General features: G+C 44.3%; 1 pseudogene across 1 annotated transcript in view; it reads left to right on the top strand.

Annotated features, from left to right (window-relative positions):
* LOC145412989 (uncharacterized) overlaps window positions 1-15000 on the top strand; it is a 191655-nt pseudogene that overhangs the window by 157168 nt on the left and 19487 nt on the right. Inside the window, exons 2-3 of the transcript XR_013899649.1 lie at window positions 2382-2553; window positions 4745-4843. The product of XR_013899649.1 is annotated as an uncharacterized LOC145412989 (transcript). The remainder of the gene's footprint in view (window positions 1-2381; window positions 2554-4744; window positions 4844-15000) is intronic.

The raw sequence follows: 15000 nt of genomic DNA, 5'->3' as shown, positions 1-15000 counted from the left end.
GCTCTCACTCTCTCTCTCTCTCTCTCTCTCTCTCTCTCTCTATATATATATATATATATCAATATATATATATATATATATATATATATATATATATATATATATATATATATACCTGAAGCGGTTGTAAGTCAGGTCTTAACTGTAATGACTTCACAATACAAATAATTTCGATACAAACATATAATTTCTGTCATTTGAACTATTGATAGGCCTGTGAAACCAAAACACAATGATATCTGAGGTTATAACTATTCTTATATATGCATGTACAGGCGATAAACGTTACGGTATCCTGTTGAAGACTCACAAAAACGCACATTCCTTCACCACGTTCCCTCAGTCCTTGTTACTCCAATCGTGTATTACCTAGTATTCTATTCCAGCTAACGCCAGGCAAGTCTGTTCAGATGGGAGTGAGTTATAGCAGCCTGATTTACTGATATCTATATTTATTACTGTCGGAGTGATGAATGTAAAGCAGCTGTGATGTAATGTCCAGGACCCACAAACGCACTGATTCCGCCAGCCCGATCCTTCCATCCGCGTTACCCCAGTGCTCTTAATTAACAACAATAATGAAGCATGAAGCTCAGCGACCATAACAACTCCAATCAAGTGTCCACCAATACGTATTACTAATTAAATCATTCACCCCGACGACATCTTTTTTTTTATTATTACTAGCAAGGTTCCCGGCGTTGCTCGGGGCCACCCCCATGTGGGAGACGGCTCCTGGGGTCCCACTTTACTCACTGGACCTATATTCCCCCTTGTGTCCACGTCCCCTGAGATAATTACATTCCCCATGAACCTATTCCAACCATGGACATAATGCTACTATGGACTTGTTGAAACCATGGACCTATTCACCTCATGGACCTAATCCCCGAAGACCTATTTACTCCTGCTTTTCTTCCTGCTTTTCTGTCTTTGTGTGATAGATTAGTTTTGTTTTGTTATCACCTTCCCTATACCAAACAGCCACGGAAGAACCAAGAGATCTGTTGTTGTTTGCTTTCCTTTGTACTCCTTTGTACTCACCCTCCCACCCCATAACACCCACCATGCCATCCCACCCATCCACCCACCAGCCCAGTGCATCCACCCACTGCACTACCCACCCGGCCACCAAGTGGACTGATAAAGTGACTTAATTTGTAATACAGTAATTATATTGATAAGGTTATTAGCACAAATTATAAACTCTTCGGTAATTGCCCACCAACCTCCACCATGATGACCTCATTAGGTATGCTTTTTGTCCATCAGGGGCGCCACTTTGGCCTCTTTAAACCACACCATTAACTTCCTAGTAAAAAGTGACCCCTGTTAGATCCCTCTGGAGCCCTCTTGATAGCTCCCCTTTAATTTCTATAGTACACACACACACACACACACACACACATAACAGCTTTAAGAATATACGTAAAATTGTCGGTCCCAGATGATTTAACTGCGTTTTGAAAAGAACTTTAGTCATGAATGGCTTAATGAAGGCTGTAATAACCCCTTCCTGTTCAAAATGTCTCTCCTAATTTGGCCAGCATCGTTTGGGAGCAGCGAGAATGAAATAAAATGATGTTCGATGGATACCAGTAACATGAATAAAGATAAATATAGAGGTAAATAATAAATGAGTAAATAAATATAGGCACAAACATAAACAGTGCAAATAAATACGTAAATAATAAGAAAATAAATAACTAGCTAAATTAAAAAAACAGCCATAGGAAGAACATAAATAAATAAATAACTAAGAAGGTAACCAATTAAAGATATATATAGGCAAATAAATAACCATACACAAATAACAAATAAATAAATAAATAAAATAATGCAGTATACTCACCCTCAATGACTCAGTGTGGGAGCTGCACATGACCCGCGTCTGGAAAGAAAGGGGAAGATGTGAGATAGTGCCAGGATTCTAGGGGCTTGAATCATGTGTGAGTGAGGGTGTGGCCCACTTCACTGGTTACGCTATTTGGTGGTTCGTCCCCCCTTGGATGTTTTCTCCTTCCTTGTCTCTGCATTTCTGTCTTAAGATGATGATGATGATGATGATGATGATGATGATGATGACGACGAAGATGATGTATTTGAAGCATATCTGCCTAAATAAATTCTTTCAGGAAATTCAAGGCCAGACGATTTTATTGAACTTGTTTCCTCTCCTCCACGCATCTAATCCTCTCTCTCTTTTTCACTTTATCTTTCCCTCACCTCTAACCTCTCTCTCTCTCTCTCCACCCCCCCCAAGTCTCAGCCACACGCCCTCTTCGTGCTCTCTCTCTCTCTCTCTCTCTCTCTCTCTCCCTCTCTCTCTCTCTCTCTCTCTCTCTCTCTCTCCACCACTAACCCGCCTTTCTCTCCCTCAGGTCTCAGCCACACGCCTAGCTTCGTGCTGTATCGCGTCGGGGAAGTTGCCGACCAAGGCGTGAAGGCGTTTGCGGAGACGGGGCGCAGTGACGTCATTGATGAACGCGCGCAGGTGAGGAACGTGTCTTGAACGTGTCATTATACCGACAGAAAGACATCGTGTACCTTGCTGTTAGTAGTAGTAGTAGTAGTAGTAGTGGTGGCAATATAAGTGGTGATGATGATGATGATGATGATGATGATGATGATGATGATGATGAGAGCAATGGTATAGCTTGCTGATGTCTTAGGAGGGATTCGAATTCACGTCCCTCCCAATAGCGGACGGTCTACAGTCTGTCTACTTCAACTGATAGCAAGAGATAACGTCTATCATCCTCCCTGCACATTCCTTACATTTTCAGTTATTCAGGCTTCAGTTATTCAGTCTTCAGTTATTCGGGCTTCAGTTATTCGGCCTCCAGTCATTCAGGCTTCAGTTATTCGGGCTTCAGTTATTCAGGCTTCAGTTATTCGGGCTTCAGTTATTCGGACCTCAGTTATCAGGGTTTCAATGGGTAGGCTTCAGCGTTTCATGTTTCAGTCAACAAAGTTTGGCAGTTAAAAAGTTTGGTTTTGACATCTCACTGTCCTAAAAGACTCTCTCTCTCTCTCTCTCTCTCTCTCTCTCATTAATCTCATTCATCACAACTTTTTTCTTGGGAACTTCGCCTGTGCTGAGAGAGAGAGAGAGAGAGAGAGAGAGAGAGAGAGAGAGAGAGAGAGGGAGACAGAGAGAGACGCTCAGCAACACAAAGAAAGATTTTATCATTATACTCATTTTTAATCAATCAGAAATTTCCCTATCAGCCTATATCTACCCATCTATCTATCTGTCTATCTATCTATCCAGCTTAGTATCCATTTCTCTGCCTATCTTTTTATCTACCTGCCTGTCAATACATCTATTTATCTCTCAGTGTATGTTTATCAATACATCCATGTTTCTCTCTCTCTCTCTCTCTTTTCCCTTCCTTCCATCTGTCTGTGATAGAACCTGTTTCAATCGCTTATCTATCTTTCTGTCTACCTATCTATATATTTGTCTAGTGCTTATATTTTTTGTGTCTATCTAACTATATCATCTATGTACGGTTATGTGCTATTATCTATCATTATATATCTTTGTCTATCTATCTATTTATCAATTTACCTATCAATCTATCCCTCTATTTATATCTATCTATCCATCTATCTATCTATCTATTTGTCCATCCATCAATCTATCCATTTATATCTATCTATCTACCTATCTATTTGTCTATCTATCAATCTATCCATCTATTTATATCTATCTATCTATCCATCTATCTATCATCGAAGGAATCAATTGCAATCGCTTTACCGTTTTTCTCATCTGCATCATTCACTCAGTCAAGCTGCTCTAAGTCAATTGTTTCCCTCTCATTTTTAGATGCCAAAAATAGCAGCATTGTTGTGTAGGAGAGAATGCTGTTGTGATGGTGATGGTGTGGTGTGGTGTGGTGTGGTGGTGGTTGTGGTGGTGTGGTGTGGTGTGGTGTGGTGGTGGTTGTGGTGGTGTGGTGTGGTGGTGGTTGTGGTGGTGTGGTGTGGTGTGGTGTGGTGGTGGTTGTGGTGGTGTGGTGTGTTGTTGTTGTTGTTGTTGTGGTGGTGGTGGTGGTGGTGGTGGTGGTGGTGAGGCGAGGGTTGTGGTAGCGGTAGTTGTAACTGTGATGATGACTGGTGGTGGTGGTGGTAGTAATGAAGGTGATGGTGGTAGTGGCGATGAAGCTTGTGATTACAGTGTTACTTTTGTAGCTGAGGTGGTGGTGGTGGTGGTGGTGATTAGTGGTGGTGATAGCTGTAGTTCAGGAATAAAATCACATGAAAACAAGAAAAAATAGATAAATAATAGACACCATGTTACTGAAAGCGTTGATATATGTCTGTAACAATAACTGGGTAGAACACAAAATATATGTACTTTTAATAGAATACAGATTTCATTGCCTTATAACAGTACATATAATAATTATTTCCACGACCTGGAATATATATTTTATCTTAAGTAATTATTATTATTATTATTATTATTATTATTACTACTACTACTACTACTACTACTACTACTACTACTATCTTTATTATTATTATTATTATTATTATTATGTTACTCTATGCAACTGAGTATCTGTCTCTTATCTATACAGCTATCTTCTTTCATCATTTACTATATACTCTCCCTCGCTGTCTCTCTCGTTATCTTGGTCTTCCCTCCGTCATTAATCAGTATCCTCTCTCTCTCTCTCTCTCTCTCTCTCTCTCTCTCTCTCTCTCTCACCCCTCCCATCTCTCCCTACAGGTGAAGGAGGGAGTGCTGGATGCTTTCTCCACCCCGCCCATCACGCAGGGGGTCGGCACCACAGAGACGCACTTCTTCGTCGACGGCAATCACTCCCGGGTAAGCTCGAGCTGAAACAAGGCTCTCTGTGCTCTACCAACGCTCTATAACTGCTATAATGAAGCTTTACATACGCTTTTTGACCTCGGCATTCAAGAGGGAGGGACGGCAATTTTGGGCCAAGGCAAAATGAACACCGTATAGCAGGGTATAACTAGGGAAGGTCATGGGGGGAGTATTATATGTTACAAAAAATTCGAAAGCGTACTAAAATTGATAACCCCCCAAAAATCGATTCCAATAATATTTCATTCCTTGGTGCGTATTATTCTGCGTTCGATTCCTATAATATTCCATTCCTCGGCGCGTATAATTCCACTAATCATTCGCGGCGGTGCAGAAAATGCTAGAGCCTCGTCGTGTTGCTCGCCTCGCATCCGGGAAACACACCTGTCTTTGCAACTAATATCGTGTGGTTTTGCTGCTCAACTTGCAAAGGTGTGGCGAGGGAGGAGGGATGGGGACGGAAGTAAGAGAAGGCAAGGGGAAGGATGTGAGAGGAGGGATGGGGAAGGATGTGAGAGGAGGGAAGGGGAGGGAAGTGAATGGAGGGATGGGGAGGGATGTGAGAGGAGGGAAGGGGAGGGATGTGAGAGGAGAGACGGAGAGGGAAGTGAGAGCAGGGAAGGGAAGGAAGTGAGAGGAGGGAAAGAGCGGGAAAATGAGAGGTGGTAGTGCGGAGAGAGGTGATGGGGAGAGAAGGAAGGAGAAAATGAGGAAAAAAGATGTAGTAATGAGGATGGAGGGAGAAGAAGAAAGGGGAGAAAGGGTGAAGGGGGGGATATTCGAGTACAGGGGTAGCAAGGCGGGGGAGAAGAATGTAAAGGGAGAATGGAAGAATGATGAATAAGAAGAACAGGAAGAAAGAGTGTTGAGGAAGAGAGAGTGGATCGAGAGGAGAGAAAACGTGACACAGGGATGAGGGGGGAACTGTGGAGAGGGTGAGGGTGAGGGAGAAGGGTGGAGGAAGGGGTGGAGAGGAGGAAGGAACGAGGGAGGGAGAAGTGGAGGATAGGAGATATTTGGTATGTAGAGTGGTACATACGAGAAGAAGAGAGTGGAATGGAGAGAAAGAGAGGAAGGGGGAGGGGGAAGGAAGTGGGTAGCAAAGGTATGGATGAGGAGGGAAGGATAGGAATGGTAGGGATGAGAGGGGAGGATAGGAAAGGTAGGGAAGAGGGAGGGGAAAAGAAGAGAGGAGAGAGGGGCGAGGCAGTAAGCGGTGAGGAAAAGAGAGGTGAAAAATGAAGAGAAATGATGGCCACAGAGTGAAAGATGGCGAGAGGAGACAGAGAGGCAGGAAGACAGACAGACAAGCGAACACCAAGAGACAAATTAATTAATAAAAGCATTATACGCTGATTGGTACATCAGACAGAGAGACAGAAACACAGCAAGAGAAAAGGACAGACACAAAGAATCACAGAGCGTGTGTGTGTGTGTGTGTGTGTGTGTGTGTGTGTGTGTGTGTGTGCAAGACAGACAGACAGACAGACAAGTCTTGACAGATAGTCAAGAGGAAGAGGGAGAAAGAGGAGTTTTGACATTCACACCCCAGGGTTCAGATTACCATTATGCATAATGCCTTAAGCGCCAGCCCTGCCTTCCCCTCACGCCCATGGGACCCCGCACTGGAGGAGAGAGAGAGAGAGAGAGAGAGAAAACCTTTCCCCCACACAGGACGAAAAATTAGTAAAAGACACGTCCATAACATCGTCATTTTTCATAATTATCATAAAAACTATTGCACTTATGTCCTGATTAGCTGTTGTTTGTTTAGCTTATGTATTTATTCATTTATATATTTACTTGTACTACGCTACTTTCTTCAGCAAGTATGTTAGGTTGATATTCCGGTGGTTCTGAACAGCTGAAAATATTGCACTTCCGATCAGCTGTTCTTTGTTTATTTACACTCTGAGCCACGTGGTCTCAATCAGCTGTTTTTTCCTCTCATCTTAATTCCCTTTAACCCGTTCTCTTTCTTACGCTTCTTTTCCTTTTTATTATATTTTCTTTCTTTTTTCTTTTTTCCCTTGCGCTTCGGTACCTGGTATTTTTTTACATGGTGACGTCATAGCCAGATCCGATGACGTCATACGCATCCCAGCCTTTTCATTGGTCCCTGCCTATTGTGGGTGATGGATTGGGTAGGAAGATAGTGGGAGGGGGGGATTTGAAGGGATGGAAGGGGAAGATGTTGATGGGGATGGGGAGGGATGAAGGGGGACAGAAGGAGGGAGGGGTTGATGGGGAGGGATGTGGGGGGATAGAAGAAGGTAGGGGTTGATGGGTAGGGATGATGGAAGGAGGGAGGGGCTGACGGGATGGGGGAGAGGCGATGAGCAGGAAAATAAGATAAAAGTTATTCCAACGTAAGGTTTTTTTTTAATTGTGATTCTCTCTCTCTCTCTCTCTCTCTCTCTCTCTCTCTCTCTCTATATATATATATATATATATATATATATATATATATATATATATATATCTATCTATCTATCTGCCTACCTACCTCATTCTTGATAAGAAAACTGGTATTATACAAAAGACACACACACACACACACACACACACACACACACACACACACACACACACACACACACACACACACACACACACACAATGCCATTTACACATGAGACATCACCCGTGTGGGTTGGTGTACAGGACATAATTTAGACAAGGTTGACTATGTGACACAGGTTTTGTGTGTGTGTGTGTGTGTGTGTGTGTGTGTGTGTGTGTGTGTGTGTGTGTGTGTGTGTGTGAGAGAGAGAGAGAGAGAGAGAAGTATAGGATGGGAGGCTGAGAGAACAGATGCTTTGGAGGGAGAGAGAGGTGGGGGAGGTTAGGTGTGTGGATGAATTAGTGAGGTGGCTGTGACGGATATAGCCAGGTGTGGTTGTGTAACACCTGCCTGACACAATCGCTCAGGTGTAGGCCACAGGTGAGCGGGTGTGGTGGTGACAGGTGTGGTACAGGTGTGGTAGAGATGTAAAGCGAAACCGGTGTAGGTGAGGCGAAAGTGGTTATTGTTACCTCCGTCAGCGAATTTGGACGGAGGTATTGTATTCACCCTTGTCTATTTGTGTACAAGATATATCAAATTTTGTTACCGGATTCCAAAGAAGTCAAGTGGATACATGGGCAGTGAGTCATGGAAACGTTTATTAGATTTTGAGGTGGATCTGGAAGCAGGAACAACTCATAAATTTTGCTGGAGTTCTGGGACGTATGCGCGGTCTGAGATAGTATAACAGGGCAGATTATGACCGTAGAATTAGACTAAATGAAAGACTGTAAAAGCATTCGTCTGGCGGGAAAGAGGAATTACGACAGTAAGTCATAAATTTTACTGGCTTTGGCGGATGTATGGGCTCTCTGGGTGCTTTCTAGTTGTAGGTGTGGTGAAAGGTGTGGTGCAGGTGTGGTAGATATACCGTAAATGTGATGAAAGTGCGGTGTGGGTGAGTCACGTTTGATTGTCGTAATCACCGTTGTTATCGTTGCAGTTTTTGTTGTTAGCTCCAGACTTATCCGAACTGCCTGCTGAAACTACCCTTCTGCGGTTCATCATCCTCCCTTCACTGGAAAACAGGAAGGGAGTTGAGGGATGCTTGTATAACCTGGTAGCGGAGCTGCCTATTTATATTGGTGCCACCACGTGAAGGCGTCCCTCTCCAACACTACTCGGTTGTGGTGAAACGTGTATACATGTAGTAAGGAAGGCGCTCTGATCGGATGTGGCCCACTAGGGGTCATATCTGAGGGTTCGTTGATGCTTAATGCTCATTTAATGCCACCCAGGAATGTGGGACTGGTCACCCACTTTAAATATTAAAACTGAGCAACCTAGCCCGGGACCCCTACGCTCCTGATGGTGTAACAAAGGACTGGATGGTGAATGGGCAAGTGTGAGACAGGTACGTGAGGAAGAAGTGACGGACAGACAGACAGACAGACAGGTGTGCCAGGTGTGGAGAGGCAGGTAAGGATCAGGTTACAAAGAAACATGACTGAGCATATACACCACCTCTCCTTAACCTCCATCACCTCCTCTCTCCTTCTTAGATCCTCCCCGATCTTTTTCCTCCTCCTCTTCCACTTCTCTTCCTTCTCTTTCTCTCTCCTCCTTCTACTCCACCTTCTCCTCCTCCTTCCTTCTTTTTCTTTCTCTTTCCTCCTTCTACTTCTTCTCACTTCTTCCTCTTTTTCTTTCCTCCTCCTACTGTTCGTTCTCTTCCTCCTCCCTTCCCCACCATTTTCCTCCTACTCCTTCTTCCTTCCCCTCCCTCACCCACTCCTCTTCTTCCTTCCTTCCCTCACCTCACCTACTCCTCTTTCTCCTACTTTCCTCCTTTATTCCTCCTCCTCCTTTCCCTCCTCCTCTTTCTTCTCTATATCTTTCCTTATCACCTCTCCTCTTCCACTTATATTTCCCCGTCTCGTCTTCCTTCTTTCAATTCTTCTCATTTCTCCATCTTGACCTCTCCCTCCCTACTCTTCCCTATCTTCCTTCGCCTCCTGCGTCTTCTACTCCTTCATTCTCTACTTCCTTCTTTTTTTCTCCTCTCATTCTCCCTCCATTGTATCATCCTCTTTTTTTTTCTCTCTATCCCTCTTTTTTTCTATAAGTTTTCTTTTCCTCTTACCATTTCTCTTTTCATCTTTTTTGTCTTTTACTTTTCCTACCCTATATTCTGTGTGTGTGTGTGTGTGTGTGTGTGTGTGTGTGTGTGTGTGTGTGTGTGTGTGTGTGTGTGTGTGTGTGTGTGTGTGTGTGTGTGTGTGTGTGTGTGTGCAACGTGACTACCCAGCGTGATCGTATCCTTTGTGCACAAGCGTCCGTGGAATCCATATCCGTGTAGCCCACCATCTCTTTCCCGTGTGTGTGTGTGTGTGTGTGTGTGTGTGTGTGTGTGTGTGTGTGTGTGTGTGTGTGTGTGTGTGTGTGTGCACTTTTCATTTTCCAACGCATAATATCTCGCCCTCCACTCCAAAAATTTTACTGTACGATAATTTGAATATCCGAGTATCGTTTGTTTTGGTGGACACGAAGGCTCGCTGGCTCACCCCGCGCCATGTTCGAAAATGTTACGGGCGGATTCGGAAATTGCGCGGGAATTCGATACTGCCTACGAAATTTGTGGACTAAATCGGTTACTCCCCCAAAATCGAGGATGAATTTGATTAAGAGCGTGAAACTAAACGAACTCGACAGCGGTGACGTCAATGGCCGAAATCGTTTTGAAGCACCGAAACTGAAGCGATTTGGATTGTGTGCGCTTAAGGGTGGAAATACTCGAATATAATCACATAAAAAGGTGTTTATTCTACTTGCAAATACGAAAATACGCACGAACGCTACATTACCCTTGAAACTGCGCAAATCTGATTACAAATTACGAGAGAAATTGGTTATACTTCGGATTCGATTCACTATGAACTTTCGAATCTATGTACGGATCTGACTGGCTGTGTTAAAGGAATGTGTACATGAAATAAGTCATAATGTACGGGGAATGCGTACACAAAATAGGCTAACAGGGCTATGTGACGAAATCGTGATGGGACTGTGTGTGTGTGTGTGTGTGTGTGTGTGTGTGTGTGGTGGCTGAGGGAGCGTTGTCATGGTAACCACTCGCCCTCTTCCTTCCCTCTTCCTCCCCCTCTTCCTCCCTTCCTCTCTTCCTGACCCTGTTGCCACTTTTCCTCTTCCTGATATTTTTCCTTCCTTCCTCCTCCTCCTCCTCCTCTCCTCCTCCTCCTCTTCGCCTTCCCTCCCTTCTCTCCCCACCTAACCTCACCTATTCCTTTCTTTATCCCTCCTTTCCCGTTCTTCTTCTACTCACATACTCTCTTCTCTTCCCTCTCATCCTTTCTCCCTCCTCCTTCCTACTTCCCTCCCTCCAATACCCAGTTCCCCTTTCCCCTCCCCCCAAAGTCTGTCTCTCACTTCTCCCTCCTCTCTTCTCTTCCCTTCCCCTCTCCCTCACATCCTCCTCCCCATTGCCCTCCCTTCCTCCTTTCTTTTCTCCTCTCCCTTCCCCCTCTTCTTCCCTCTCCCTTTCTACCCTTTACCTTCTCCTCTGTTTCCCCCTTCCCCATTCCTTCCTATTCCTTCACCTCTCCTCACCCCTCATCCCTGCCCTCGCCAAACTTTTCTCCTCCCCTCCCGCTCCCCCAAACACCATACCTGCCCACACACACAAAAAAAAAAATCCACTCCATTGTAAAGCATCTCTCTCTCTCTCTCTCTCTCTCTCTCTCCGTCTATCTACCTACCTATCTATCTATCTATCCATCTATCTATTTATTTCATCCATCCATCTTCATCTTAACCTCCTAAACAGCTATCACTCCTACCTGCCAGCTTTGGTCATTTCGCCACAGATAACATTCGGCTCAAAAATTCCAAAATACTTTCTCCACTTTGTACGCCAGTGAGTTTGTTTACCGACACCACAAAAACACAAACAAGTAAACAAAACCAACAACAACAACAAGAGAGCTGCTGGGTTAATTCGCCACGTGTGATTAATTCGGTTCGAAGCATCGTATTGGGGTTTTTTGTTATTAGTCTTTTGCTGTTGCTGTTGTTTTGAATTGTGATAGGCGAATTATGCGTTCTTTGTTGCTGCTCCTGTGTGTGTGTGTGTGTGTGTGTGTGTCTGTGTGTGTGTGTGTGTGTGTGTGTGTGTGTGTGTGTGTGTGTGTGTGTGTGTGTGTGTGTGTGTGTGTGTGTGTGTGTGTGTGTGTGTGTGTGTGTGTGTTCGAGGGAGGAGAGATTTTAGTCATCTCATCTAAACAGGGTGGAGTCAAAGGCTTTTCGTTTCATCAATTACTGAAATCAATAATTCTTATGTTTCTCTCTCTCTCTCTCTCTCTCTCTCTCTCTCTCTCTCATCATTACAAACACCTGAGCACCCCAATATTGACATTCCATACATTGCCACACACACACACACACACACACACACACACACACACACACACACACACACACACACACTTTTTACGCCCATACCATAGCTCCATAATATAGAAACTAAAAATTCCAGCAACCTGCCCACGCACACACGCACGCACACAGGTAACCAAGCACAAACCAACACATAACAGTAAAAACAAAACGCTGGCAGAAGCTATTTCCATAAAGTATTGATAGGAGGGGAGGGGAGGGGAGGTAGGTAGAGGAGAGAAGGGAATGATGGGGGGGAAGGGAAGAAAGGAGGGAGCGGAGGGAAAGGGAGGGGGGAGAGTGAACACAAGATAGGGTTGGAAGAGGAGGTGGAGGGAGAGAGGAAGGAGAAAAGGTAGGACAGAAGAGGAGCTTGATGGAAGGGAGAAGAAAAAGAAAACTGAGGGGGGAAGGGGGAGGAGAGGGAGGAGGGAGGGGAAAGAGAGAGATGTGAATGGAAGGAGATGAGGTGCGAAAGTGGAGGAACCGAGGGGAGGGGAAGACAAGGAAAGGGACGGGACGGGACGGGACGGGACGGGATGGGAAGGGAAGGGAAGGGAAGGGAAGGGAAGTGAAGGGAAGGGAAAAAAAGGGGGAGGGAATAGAAGAAAGGGGAGGTGAAGGGAAGGGACGCGAATGGAGGAGAGGGGAGGGGAGGAGGGGAGAAGGAAGGGAGGGGAAGGGAGGAAAAGGGTCAGGGTTAGAGAAGAAGAGAGAGGGGATGAGGCAAGGGAAGGAAAGAGAGAGACGAAACGGAAGGAAGGAAGGAAGGGAGGTAGGAAGTAAGTAAGAAGAGAGTAGAGAAGGAGGAGAAGACTGGAAGGAAGAAAGGAGAGGCATGAGGGAGAGGAGAGACATGTGAATGAAAGAAGAATCGGTAGAGAGAGAGAGAGAGAGAGAAGGGGGAAGAAGAAGAAAAGTGAAGGATAGTGAAAAAAATATGCCGAAAGGAAAGGGGAAGGAAAAATGACATGCAGAAAGGGGAGGGGAGGGGAAGGTAAGGGAGGGAGGGGAAGGGAGGGAGGGGATGATGGCAGATGGGGGAAGGAAGAGAGGGGAAATATGAAAGGGGAGAGGATAAAAAAGAGGGGATATGGTAGACAGGGGGAGAGGACACGAGGGGAGGGGAGATGAGGGGAGGGGAGGGAAGGTGTATTCCAGCATCCTACCTGTACGTAATCCTACCTACCTGTACGTAATTGGTGGGCTGTTTGGGTACACACACACACACACACACACACACACCAGAACACAAAACAATACACCACAGCACACTGCCAGACACCATCTATTTATGTCGACTATGAGCCCGTGGGCGAAGGGAGGTACGTTCAGTATTTTCATCGGAAAGTGTCACGTGCAAGACTCAGGACAGTAATGGGTTAATCCGACGGGTGATGTGTGTGTGTGTGTGTGTGTGTGTGTGTGTGTGTGTGTGTGTGTGTGTGTGTGTGTGTGTGTGTGTGTGTGTAATTCACCGGGTCGGTCAAGATCACTTGATGGTCGTGATTGTCAGCATTTACCCTCCCGGAAGGAAGCTGAGAGCTCATATAGTCCGATCTAAGGGCAAGGCTGTGACCTTCACACACGCACACACCCGTCCCCTTGCTCAAGGGGGACAGTAACCACCCACTTCGTCAGTGAAACTTTTTGCAACCTGAGCGAGGCGCGAACTCCCGTCCACCAGTTGGCAAGCGGGAACGTTACCACTGCACCAGCGAGCGGTGTGTGTGTGTGTGTGTGTGTGTGTGTGTGAGAGAGAGAGAGAGAGAGAGAGAGAGAGAGAGAGAGAGAGAGAATTATAACGGAGGCGAGGGGTGAGTGGCAATGAGTGCACCCTAATATCCACATTTGGGGAGAGGGGAAGACGGCTAAATGATATACACAGGAATTCACGGATACACAGACCACACAGATATACCGTGCTGGTCCTTATCATAATCCGGTTTCATCTGACGGAAGTAGTCCATTCCCTGACACCTCTTCCTGAGCTATTTATTTCTGGATACGGGTGGTTAACATCCTCTTTGTACGTTATTTATGCAGTGTACGGCGATATTGAAATGAATTATGTAACAGAGAAGAGGACATTAATGTGTAGTAAAGAAAATAAACTACTTAGGAGAAGGTGTAAGGGATCTTTTTGACCTAATTCGTGGTATGCATGAAAATCGATATGAACCTTACTGTAGTTTTTAAGTCGGAACTGAGTCTCCTTGGTTACTAGTCAAACCTACCCTCCACTACGGCTGCACTTACTACCAACCTGAAGGGAGTTGGGGATCTTTACCAGCTTAAAGTAAATGCACTATAGGTGGTCCAGTCTTAACACCAACACCAATACACGGAAGTAAAAGGAATAAAAGGAGAGGATAGTGCAGCAAAAGGGCCTACCCATACAGTCCGGAATAAGGCGTACAGAAAAAAGTGAGAAGCAGAACTTTGCACGATTGAAAAGCCCGAAGGAAATTTTATAAGACTGGTGGAAACTGGTACCAAACAAAAATAATAATTATGCGTTTTAAAGACTACTATTAAGTATATTTTTAAGCTGCATCTGAAAATGTATACTAGTACTGCTTTTGAGAGAGAGAGAGAGCGTCTCAATCTCTCGTACTGGGGCTATTGCCAATGTCTCTCAATTACTACGAATACCTCTCTCTCTCTCTCTCTCTCTCTCTCTCTCTCTCTCTCTCTCATTACTTTTTTTTTTTATTCAGATGTAACTCAAGTAAAACCTAGAGATATGCTAAATTAATAACTGCATATATTATCTATAATTATTCGCTCTTTATCTATTTACATATTTATTTCTCTGTTCATGAGTTTCTTTATTTTTTACTAGTTAACCAATCTGTTTATTCCTGTGTCTCCAAGAGTTGGCCTAATTCTTTTCTATTTCCACCCTTTATTTTTTCTTAATGGCTACAGAAAGGTTCAGTTGTATCGTATATATTAAACAAAAAAGTCAATCCCATCATCTAGCATCATTTCACTCCATTATTTTCCCGATATATATATATATATATATATATATATATATATATATATATATATATATATATATATATATATATATATATTTAGGCGCAAAAAATTACTTCCAGGTCTCGTTTTCTTTACTGACGGTTTTGTTGTTTTTGTTATGGTAGACTGATGTAATTTTCGGATCGGCCACAATACCCGCGGGCAG

The sequence above is a fragment of the Coenobita brevimanus genome, chromosome 94, assembly GCF_032717465.1.
Source record: "Coenobita brevimanus isolate Jiangsu-jjx chromosome 94, ASM3271746v2, whole genome shotgun sequence".
Taxonomy (NCBI): Eukaryota; Metazoa; Arthropoda; class Malacostraca; order Decapoda; family Coenobitidae; genus Coenobita; species Coenobita brevimanus.
Note: the sequence above shows the minus strand (reverse complement) of the source record. Positions and strands in the feature narration are given on the sequence as shown.